We start from the raw sequence: 11,191 nt of genomic DNA on the forward strand, positions 1-11,191 counted from the left end.
AAGCGGGAAAACAGGGAGGGAGGGGGGAGGGGGAGGAAGGTCGGAGAAATCGTCGAATAAGAGGATGTCTTCAGAAGCGTCGCGAGCGGAGCAGAAAAGGTCACGGTGGAAGTCAGAGCCAGGAAAGGAAAAAGACGACAGCGGAAACGAAGAAGAGGAGAAAAGGAACGATCACGGAAACGAAGAACAGCCGGGCCGGCAACTTGACGGGGCGCAATAACGATAAATGTAAAGTTCGCGTACGCATCGTTAGTACCATTGCCAGGCCCGCAATAATCGTTGCTGCCAGGCTACGACGTCGCTCGGGGGTTACTAACTACTAATTGTTACCAACTTAGCGAAACGAAGAATCCCTCGGCCTCGCACGCTTTCTCTCTTTCCTTCCGACCGCCCTCCGCCCGTCCCCTTTTTATGCGTTACTTCTCCAGATTAAAGAAATTTTGTGTTTAACACTCCGCCCTCGAGACGGAACGCCTCGCGTTTACGTTTCCCTCCGTTAACCCGCTGTAAAGGAAAGCAGACGAGGATAATTGCTGTTACAGGATCTGCGTTGGATTACTTTCGCGATTGTGTTCCTGCTCCAGCGCGGTCAGAGCGGAGATAATACGGAGACTCGTTTCGGTAACATTGATTTGATGGTTTTATGTTTGACTTGGCGTTGCGCGGCTGCGACAAAGGGAACTGTAGTGGATCTTGGTTTTAGCGGGAGGGTGTGGAGTTTGTTCTTCGATTCGAGGTAGCGTATCGTTCGATTGCACTCGAGACTGCGTTGGAGATTTATTTGTTTGAATTATATTGTTTCGATTTATGAATATTATCCTTTTAGCTGTGACTTGGGAGAGGTAATGAACGTTAATTTGCATTTAATCTTGTATCGTGTAAGTTTTGAAAAGAAATGGTGTTTTCCTAGATCGGTTGAAGGGGTGTAAACAACCCTTAAACGTGGAATATATAAAATTGAAATAAAAGTTACTTTAGTTTCATTTAATGGTGAATTTTAACGCGTGTCGAGATGTTTTGTTTTCTGATAAATTATTCGCTCAAAAAGTGTACGAATAACGATTCTAGGGCACGGTGGAACGTGAGTTAAATATTCAAGCGTTTCCATTTCATTTCTGATTCCTGCAGCTGTAGGCAAAGTGAATGAGATCTTAAAACAGCACCGCGCCCCTAAAACAATCCGGAATTGCTTAAATAGAGGAAAAGCCCCGAGGGAAAATCAGTTTTAATACTGTGAAGTGTTTAGCGTAACGCCGCAAATAGAAGACTAACATGGAATTATGTAATGTGCATAATCGTGTACCCCTCTCGTTTGAAGTTTGAAGTTCTAGGGAACTTCCTCCCCTAACGAGTAGTTAAGTAATTATTACATCGTCGCTGCGTGCTTCTATTAAAACTTATCAGTTCAGCGCTGATTTCGCGGTGGAACTTCTTCTCTCACTTCAAACGATTAATTATTACAACTACGCACTGTTACCAACTCTGGATTTTCGTGGGATTTCTAATTAAGCCTCCTCGCGTTGTTTAAACTACGGTGTACCACGTTCACGTATTTATACGGAGCGAGTCGTGAGAAATAGAACACCTACGAATTTTAAAAATTTGTCTGTTCAAATTTCAGCGAAGTCAGTCGTTGTATTTGAAATTATTGGATTTGTTCGAATCGGTAACTTAACTGAAACTGTTCGTTGAAATATACATTATTGTTGGAGTTAATAATTTAGAATGATATCTAAGATCAATATTGTCTAACTAAATAAAAACATTCTTTTATATCGGTAAAATTTTGTCCTCGAACAGTATGGTTTTCAATCTTATCGGGGATATTTAAGTGTTACGTCACTTGCGACACACCCTATATGTACGTCGCTACGTGGAAGTTCAGAAAATTCCGTGTAGTCTCACGAAATTCTCCTTATATTAGGGTGTCCCAGAAAATATTGTGCAGCTCGAGTCACTTTGTTTCCTATTACTTTGTTTCTATAGGGAGAAATGCAATTGCTTGTAGCTAGACGTCACAAGATCATGCTGGATTCAGGATATTCTTCTCAAATCCATGACCTGATAAATTAGCTTTCAAAGTTTTAAAACACAAAAATTTCATTTTAACATAAATCACATCCTTCGCATATAATTGCTTTTTCTTATTCTCAAAGAATGTTTAAAAAGTAAGTGATATATATAGATTCTGATCTCATCAATTCTATTATATCGAAGGAATAGGATACAATAAACTATGATAACTCCATTTTTTATTTTCCAAAACTTCGTGCATCTCTTACACGAAGCCAAGAAACTTTCGTATTTAACGTTTATTGTTGACTGTATTACTTTTCAAGTTACGTAGTTAAATAGCTTCTCCACCCCAGACTTTGAAGGGTAGTTTCGCCTCCCTAACATGAAAATGAGCCCTTCAAAAAATACGTGTCGTATATTTTCGCAAACTCCGCCTCTGCGTAAAGTTTCATTAAAATAGCTTCGCACTTACTGCAAGTTCCATGGTAATCTTTGTTCTTCATAAATAAATAAGAACAACCTTCCGATAACCAACAAACACTTTACAGTAACTTATCACTGTACGACCTTCAACTTTACAATCGGTAATAACAGGAAACAAGAAGAAAAAGCGTTCACAAAAATCAAACAAAACAATATACCGAAAAGAGGTTGAAAAACAATTTCAAAATCGAATTCAATTATTCTACCAGCTCGAGCGATGAATATAAATTTGACGACAGAGATACGAAGCATCGCGTGCCACCCTATAGATGGAAATTCCGTCAACTACAAACTAACGTTAATTAAATGTTATTAAGACTGATGATTATCCGGTCGCCGGATCAGGGACGGTAATATAATTGTAATTCGAGGCGACCTTTAAGTTCTCGTTTTTCATCGAATCGGCTCCAGGCGCGCGGTGGATTAAGCTTTAATTACTCGTCGCATAATAATTCTGGCGAAACGAAGGCGCAATTACGGTATCTAGTTGGCGGAACGATTACACGCGAGGATGCGCTGGGGGCAAACGGAAGCTTGAAAGGAGAACGTGTGAGTGACAAAACTCGAGTTCGTTTCAGCCCCTGCGCAGTATTATAAGATACATTCGCCATTATCGTTTACCGCGCACTTTCGCGCGTTTTTGCGAGCACCCGCCTGTATCGCGGAGCTTAGAGGGCGGAAATTAAACGTGTGCGGTATCTAGACGACGCGCGGCGAACGAGGAACGGGGCTGAACGATATCCAGCGGAGGAAAAAAAGCAGAAAATGTTACGACACGAGGAGAACAGGGAACCAGAGGCGGTGGAACAATGAAAAGTCAAGGAATACAAAATTTGTTTGCGGATCTTGAAAATGAAAAAGTGCGCGCGAAATGCTGTTTACGGCGGTCGCGGGAGGGAGGAGGGAGGTTGAGAGGTGTGGGGAAAGTGGAAGGAAAATCTGAGAAAATCCTGGGAATGAGGGAAGAAATGTTGAATGAGGAGATACGGCGGGGAAATGCTGCAGGGACAATTGACATGGGAACTGGTACATTTTTGTAAACTTTTCGAGGTTCTTTCTTTCCTTAACTTGCAAGCGTGACGATATCCCCGCAGTATTAGCTTCTTTTACTTGGTATATTTACAAGAGGTTCTACATCGGTTTTTCTATGAAATTCAAATACTTCTATGAAACTCAAAAACTATTTGAGCTAAATAGAATACAATTTTCTTATTCGAACAAATTCGAAATAATTGATCAATCCTTTCCACATATGAAAACATTGTTCTCAATTTTCTTCAGTTGCTCTGTAAAATTCAAAAACTATTTGAACAAAATAGAATACATTCGAAACAATCGATCAAATTTTTCCACGTACAAAAATATTGTTCTCAATTTTCTTTAATAACCGTTTAAACGAAATTACACAATCGGAAACGGTCGAAAACTTTCACATCCGCGATTTATGAAAACAACTCTCGAAACTGCGAACCGAGAAAAATACCGTATCAATCTCAACAATACAGTTCCTAGTATCAATCACAGTCTCCTAAACGAAAAATAGAAAATTACCATTAAACCATAATCCCACATACAAAACATTCTTCCCCGCATAAAAGCGAAGATCCATTTTACTCAAAATTCTCCGTACAAAGCGATCAACGTCCGATGAACCTCGTACAAGATCACCCACAGTTTCCTCCAAACTTCTCGCACATTAGCAACCCTTCAATGAGAGGTCTTCCAGAAACAGGAGCAAGTAGAAAGAAAGTGAACCCTGAACGACGTGGCCGTACAAAGAGGCGGCGGCAAACTGCGGGCAAACGACGCGCCGGGTAAGATGGACGGAAGACGAAAAGCGTCGCGTCGCGGCGCGGCGCGGAGCGGAGCAGCGGGAAGAATGACGAAAGAGGGAACCTTATTCGCGGCGAGCGGCGGTCGCGGGGGTATAAGTAATAGCCGAGGAACGCTATTACGTCCTGCTGCGTCCTCGCCGGGGAACGGGGCCCATATTACACCGTAATACTGGAAACGGTGCTCTCCCTTTCCCACGAGAGGGTGGCGAATGTCAGTCGAAAGGGGGGAGGGCGGTTGCGGAAGAAGAGGAAAGCCGGAAGAGTCGGCGCACGGCGATTCAGGATTGTTCGACTTGCCAAACGCTTTTAACCCTGCCGTCTTTTGGCCCCAGCATCCCTCGTCACGGTATATTTAAGGGGAACACGTTGCACCACCCCCGTTCATCACTCAGCAGCGACTAGAAACGTTCTCGGACGTTCCACCAGACACGGGAAGACGGACTTGGAATTTTTTTCCCCCGGGTTTAGCATGTGATTAGCATATCAGTGCCGATGAATGGTGGAGAAATTTGTATCCTTCTTTACTGGGGTACCTTTAACCGTGATCACGGCTGGAATTTGAATAGGGGGTGAATCTATGTTTGTATAGGGATTTCGGTGGAGTTCAGCGAATTTTCTGGGATTGGAGAGCTTCCGAAGTTGGAAAAAGGTGGAGATGTATGGTTTTTTGATTTGCTTAGGAAGTGTGTCGAGGTATTGTTCGTTTGATGGTTTGATGGTTTCTATGAGGGTCGGGGAGTGGTGTAGATTAAATTGCAGTGCCAGCTAGAATTCTAATATTCTTTAAATTTATTGTATTCGTGTTTTCTGTAATAAGACCAGGAACATTGTTCTGTTTAGATACATATTTTTTCTCACTAATTTTCCTAAAATTCACTAACAAAAAATTCTTCAACGCTAACTTCTGAAATCTACTCAGAACAGCCGAACACACTTACCAAATCTGCAACAGTGTATGTTAACTAGACATCCGACATCCAACATTCAAGGAATTTAAAGCAAAGGAAAAATCTAAACCGTTCGCTAATGGGATCACTAACCCCGCACGATTAACGATTACTGTTCCACGGGGCAACATCAATAGACTACCGAAGCTTTGTTGAATCTCGGTGCGGATCGATTCGCCGGGCGATGTCGGGCACGTCGAGCCGATTAAAAATGTATGCACGGGACCCGTGTTAAGTAGCAGATTCTCACCTGGAGTCCTTAGGGGCGGACGGTGCGAGTGCGGGGTGAAAAGGGCGGCTGAAAGGACGCTTACCGGGTAGGCGAGGCTCGAATATTGCAAGCGAGCCCAGCGGAACCGGGACAGACACAGGGAACGCGCCTGGTAAGCACCTCTGAAGGGCCATCCTCGCCGAGGCCTGCGTTCCTAATCGCATCGGAGTCATCTATATTATTAGGGGTCCGTGCATGCGACCCGGTTTTAACACATTCGTTGCCGACTTATCTGGCTGGACGCATACCCCGTGCTAAGGTTTCTTTATCTAACCTGTCGAGCGCTATTTGTAAATTGAATAAAAATGAGAAAAACGTTAATATTATAATATATAATCTGAGACCACGGTTTCCAACCTGAGAGGCGCGGCTCCTAGGGGAGGCACCAAAATTTGTAATAAAATTAATGCCCACAACATAGTATCTACAAATAAATATATCGCAACCTGCTAAGGCTTCTTTGTCTAACCTTTTGAGCGCTATTTGTAAATTGAACAAAAATAAGAAAAACGTTAATATTATAATGTATAATCTGAGGCCACGGTTTTCAACCTGAGAGGCGCGGCTCCTAGGGGAGGCGCCAAAATTTGTAATAAAATTAATGCCCATAGCATAGTATCCACAAATAAATAACATATCGCAACGTAACAGTACAAATTCAGTGAAGCAATGGTTATTTTGTAATAAAGTTATTATTTAAAACGTGTGTATGTTATTATATCTATTAAAAGATAGGGAGACGCGGAAAAATTTGTTTTAACTATTTTTGAAGGAATAGTTAAGGTGTATGATAAACGTTGATAAATCTAGTGTTAAATAATAAATTGTTGAGTATTAGAGTAGAAGATTAGTGGAGCAAAAGAATCGATTAATATTATTGATATCGAGTAATGAATTTATTTATCAGTGTGAGTGGGAGTGATTAATATGGGTATTGAATGTGTTAACGGTTAACGCAAGAATTTCCTGCTGCCATTTCGCAACAATGTCTCTTTAATCTTTTCCTCTGGTGTCGTCTTTTTTCCTCTCTCGTCAAGTTTCCATCTTTCTCTTTTTCTCTCTGTTGTGTTCCTCTTAAGTAGTGCTTTTAAAGATACACAGGGTGAAGAGGAGCCCCGTGGTTGCCGGGAAAGAAATTCTTGCCGCGGCGGAAAATAGAATTACACCGGGAAGAAAAGTACAGCAAGAAAAATTCGATACGAGTTAAGGCGAGGCGGTTCGTCGCGTGTATTTCGTACGCCGTTTCTTTTTTCTGTCATTAAAAAAGCGGAATTTTGATGGGGAGTTTCGCGATAGTATCGCGATAACGCTTTAGTCTTGAAGTATTGAAATTTTTGAAATTTGCAACGCTACGAGACTAATACACTAAACGTGGGCGTTTTGAATAATTGATCATTTTACTATAAATGCGTAACATATTCGGTCTATGCGTTGATATTGATTACATTCCAAATTGGCTCATGCTCGAATGGTATCCAATGATTTAATTGATGTAAATTGTAGACGCTCGCGTTGTTAATTAATTGTTACGCAATTTAATTGAAAATATACAACGATAATGGAGAAATTCGTTAATTGAAGAGCGAAGTTCCTTTAAAACAAATTCCGGCGTGGTTCACGATTTCATAATTTCTCATTTTGGGAGGAAACTTGTTAGTTGCGGTTCGATAGAATGATTTACAAGAAAACTTGTTAATACATTCCTTTCGCGGTGAAATGCAACTTTAATTGAATGGGCGAAGCAAAGTGTCGAGAGAATAATGGAAATAAAGCATCAAACAGAGGCCGAAGGTGAAGCATAAACGGTACAAAGTGGCAAATAGACTCGCCACGAGAATTTCTGCGCTGTGAACCTTGTCGCCATTAAAACCAATACCAGCGACGAAGTCAAAGTTCAGAAGGTTAGTTCATACGGAGTTTAATTAGCAACTCCGCAGGGGGGTTTTACCAAGCAATCTATCTGCAGTGTCCAATGTCATCCTCTCCAGCTACTAATTAAATAAATGTGGGACACGGAGGAGTCACGTGTTCTTTCCGGAATCGAAGAACAACTTTCACCAAGGACGAAGTTGTTGGAATACCATTGTTACAGAGTGTTCCTTGAAACTTAATTGCCAATGGAATTCCATTTTTTCTCGGTTTAATAAGACTTCATCGAAACTGAAGTTCTAACTAAATTGTAACATTTAACATTTCTTAAGTCTATCAATTCTCTTAATGTAATATTTAACATAAACCGAAATTTTATACAGTACATTTACTATAATCATAATAATTGTTACATATATGTTAAAAGTAACTTCTTATACAGTCATCTAATTTATCGACTTCTATTAAAAAAAAAACACATACAAATTTTCTAGTATTTAACAACCTTTATCATCCGACGATGATTCTGTAATTGCATGTTTCAAAGTGCCGTTCTATTACTTTTCCAACGAAACGATATAAGAAAGAAAAACTTAACGCACAGTCGCCGGCTCTTCACTCATTTCCATGGGGAAATTTTGATCTACAGAAGTGCTGCGCCCAGAACAACTTTTCCATTTACCAGGGATTTACGAATGGACTGCAGATAACGAAACCGAATTGGAAGTGCGACACATTGTTTGAAACGGAACGGCAACGTCCTGCCGGCGGAACAACCGGTCTCCTCCTAGCTGGTACTTCCTAAATATTGAAGTAACAGCGCCGAACGCCAAAGACGGAGAATCCCACGATGAAACTTCTCGGTTCGAGTGATTGTGTCTTAGGTGTAATCGGGCAGGAAAGAAAAGAAACGACTCGAGGCAAGAAAGGATCGCCGGGACCTTTCCTCTCCGTTGCTTTCCTGACATTCGATTTTCGATGTAACCTCGAAAAATAAATGGAGAGGCGATTTGCAGTGGCATTGTCAGCCTGGACGGGCGAAAGACTCCGTGGAGCCAGCCAATGCCGGGATGGACGGAAAATTGTTCGTTTAATCCACTGTTTCCTCGTGTTCTTACCGTTGTGTTCACGAAAATCAGATCAACGAATCTTTATCTACAGCTACGAATTCCTATTCAGAATTTAACAAGAATTATGTGATTGAACCATTACACCCTTTTGCCAAGTGTAACTCAATTCACATTCGATATCCTTAAATTCTATATTCTTCTATTTGCGATCTAATCGATTACAAAAATTCTTTATAATTCTTAAAAATAAGATAATACTGAATTATTGGAAAGAAAGTGTATACAGTAATCGTGGTAAAAAATCAAGCTCCTGCTTAACACGTTGACTGTGGTCACTGGTGACCGGAGCTTCGAAATAACTTGAAAACAATTATAAGATAACTGACGTCGAATAAAATATTCAATGACTCAAATAATATGAATAATATTGTAACGTAAGAATTGTGGTAGCAAATAATTAATAATTATTCATCTTTGATGGAAACGCTGTTTTTCGTGGCAGTCAACGTGTTAACAATATTTTATTCGAACTCACAGGTTCATGAAAACAATATTAAAAATCATTTAGCACCGAAAATTTTGGTCCAACTGTAACTATCAACGACCAAGCGAGTTCACGTATAAAAGTGATCGTACCACGGAGCACCGATGACCACTCGAAATTACAAGGAGGCCCATGATACGCAACAGGAAAGACGAAGGATCGAGCGTAAATAAGGCTTCGAGGACTATTAAGCGAGCGTAGCCGTGAAAAAAGGCGAACACGTATCCAGGATAAATTTAGCATTCATATTCGCGGCGATATAAGCGCGGAACGCGGCGGGAATTTCGTTACGGCCACCGGAAACGTTAGAACGAGGAATGTCGGGGAAGGAGGGCAGGAAAGAGGGAAGACGCGCGGAAAGGGCGCGGGGCTGGAAAGATTTATTTTCCTTTTTCTTTTTTTCATTTTTTCCTCTGGTCGTGCATATCCGACGAAGAAGGAGCGAGCGAGAGGGCGAGCCGGCAGACGTGTGAATATGTGAGGGAGCAAGGAAGAGGAGAGAGCGAGATTAATGAATATTCAGGAGCATCAGAGTGGAGTCAGCCTGCAGGCTGGTTCGACGAAAAAAATAGAACGTCGGCCTGGCGGGAAAAGGACGCCGGAGGAAAGGAGAATAGGGGAAAGTGAGAAAGGGCGGTTGAACGGGGGAAAGGGGGAGAAGGTGGCACGAGAAGGATGCGTGTCCTGAGAGCGCCGGCGAAAATATCCTGACGTTAACGCAATTAATTTACCGGGAACTTTACATTTTAATATTCATCCCTCGACGCATCCCTTCCACTCCTTTTCTATTCCCCGCCCTCTTCAACTCGGTTTCTTTCATTCGCTACGGACCTGTTCCTCTTTTCGAGCGGCTGATGGCTCTCCCTTCCTTCGGCCGACTTGTCTTCTCGTTCTTGCGCGTCGCATCGTTCCGACGGTTATAAGACAAAAAGATAAGGGAGGATTCGGATTAAATGGTTGCGTACCGAACGATTAAGCTGCTCGACGATGTTGCGTTGAGAGTACTTAGGCTACTGATGACGTTGGTTTATTGAGGTGACTCTTTTCGGTTATTTTGGAACTGAGGGATGATGTTGTTGGGAGTATTTTTAATGTTAATATTATTTATTTATTATTGGAGGTCTTGGTTTGTTGAGGTGACTCTTTTTGGTTATTTTGGAACTGAGGGATGATGTTGGGAGTATTATTAATGTTAATATTATTTAATTGTTATTGGAGATGTTGATTCGTTGAGGTGACTCTTTTTGGTTATTTTGGAACTGAGGGATGATGTTGTTAGGAGTATTATTAATGTTAATATTATTTATTTGTTATTGGAGGTCTTGGTTTGTTGAGGTGACTCTTTTTGATTATTTTGGAACTGAGAGATGGAGATGTTGTTGGAAATATTATTAACATGAATATTATTTATTAATAATATTAAATATTGTTATTATTGGAAGTAATAGAAATTTATCGTTGAAATTTTGTTTATTCTAGCAAAATTAATTTCAATATTGATAATTTTCATTTACTTGAAAATTTGTCAAAGAAACGAATACTTTCTTGACTTAGACATTCAATAATCCTAGCTATCATTGAATCTGAATAACTGCTGTTCAGAAAAATTGAATCGGAAAATTTGTCACTCTCCGAAACACTTTTCTATTCACTGTCGTTCAACAATCCGCGTGAAAAGGGAAACCAGAACGCGTGTAGCTGCAGCGTATCACAAAAAAGAGTCCTCCGGTGGAGAAAAAAACACGCGTCCGCTAAATCCGTTCAAGTAATTATTCACCGGCGGGGCCGGGATGTCGCAGAACAGCGCGCGGAAAATAAATCGCGAACGAAACTACATCGCTCAGCAGGCCGGACCGAACCACGGTTTCAGCGGAAAATCGTTCGACGCGTTGGCTTAACGCCTCCCTGTCCACGTAGCGCCGCAGCCAACCCTCTCTCTCTGCAATCCAGACGCGATAACTTCGGTTAAGAAAGTTTTCGCCATTTCTGGGAAGCCGCCGTAATGGCGGGAGAATTCGCCCGGAGCGAGGACTACTTCCGAGGGATTCAGGATTTTTCAGGACACGTCGACGCCGGATGTCGTTCACGCACTTAGAGTGAAGAGCGACACTGAATTAACGTTAGAGACTTTTGGTGTAAGTGTTTCTTATCATTTA

The sequence above is a fragment of the Nomia melanderi genome, chromosome 1, assembly GCF_051020985.1.
Source record: "Nomia melanderi isolate GNS246 chromosome 1, iyNomMela1, whole genome shotgun sequence".
NCBI classification, from domain to species: domain Eukaryota; kingdom Metazoa; phylum Arthropoda; class Insecta; order Hymenoptera; family Halictidae; genus Nomia; species Nomia melanderi.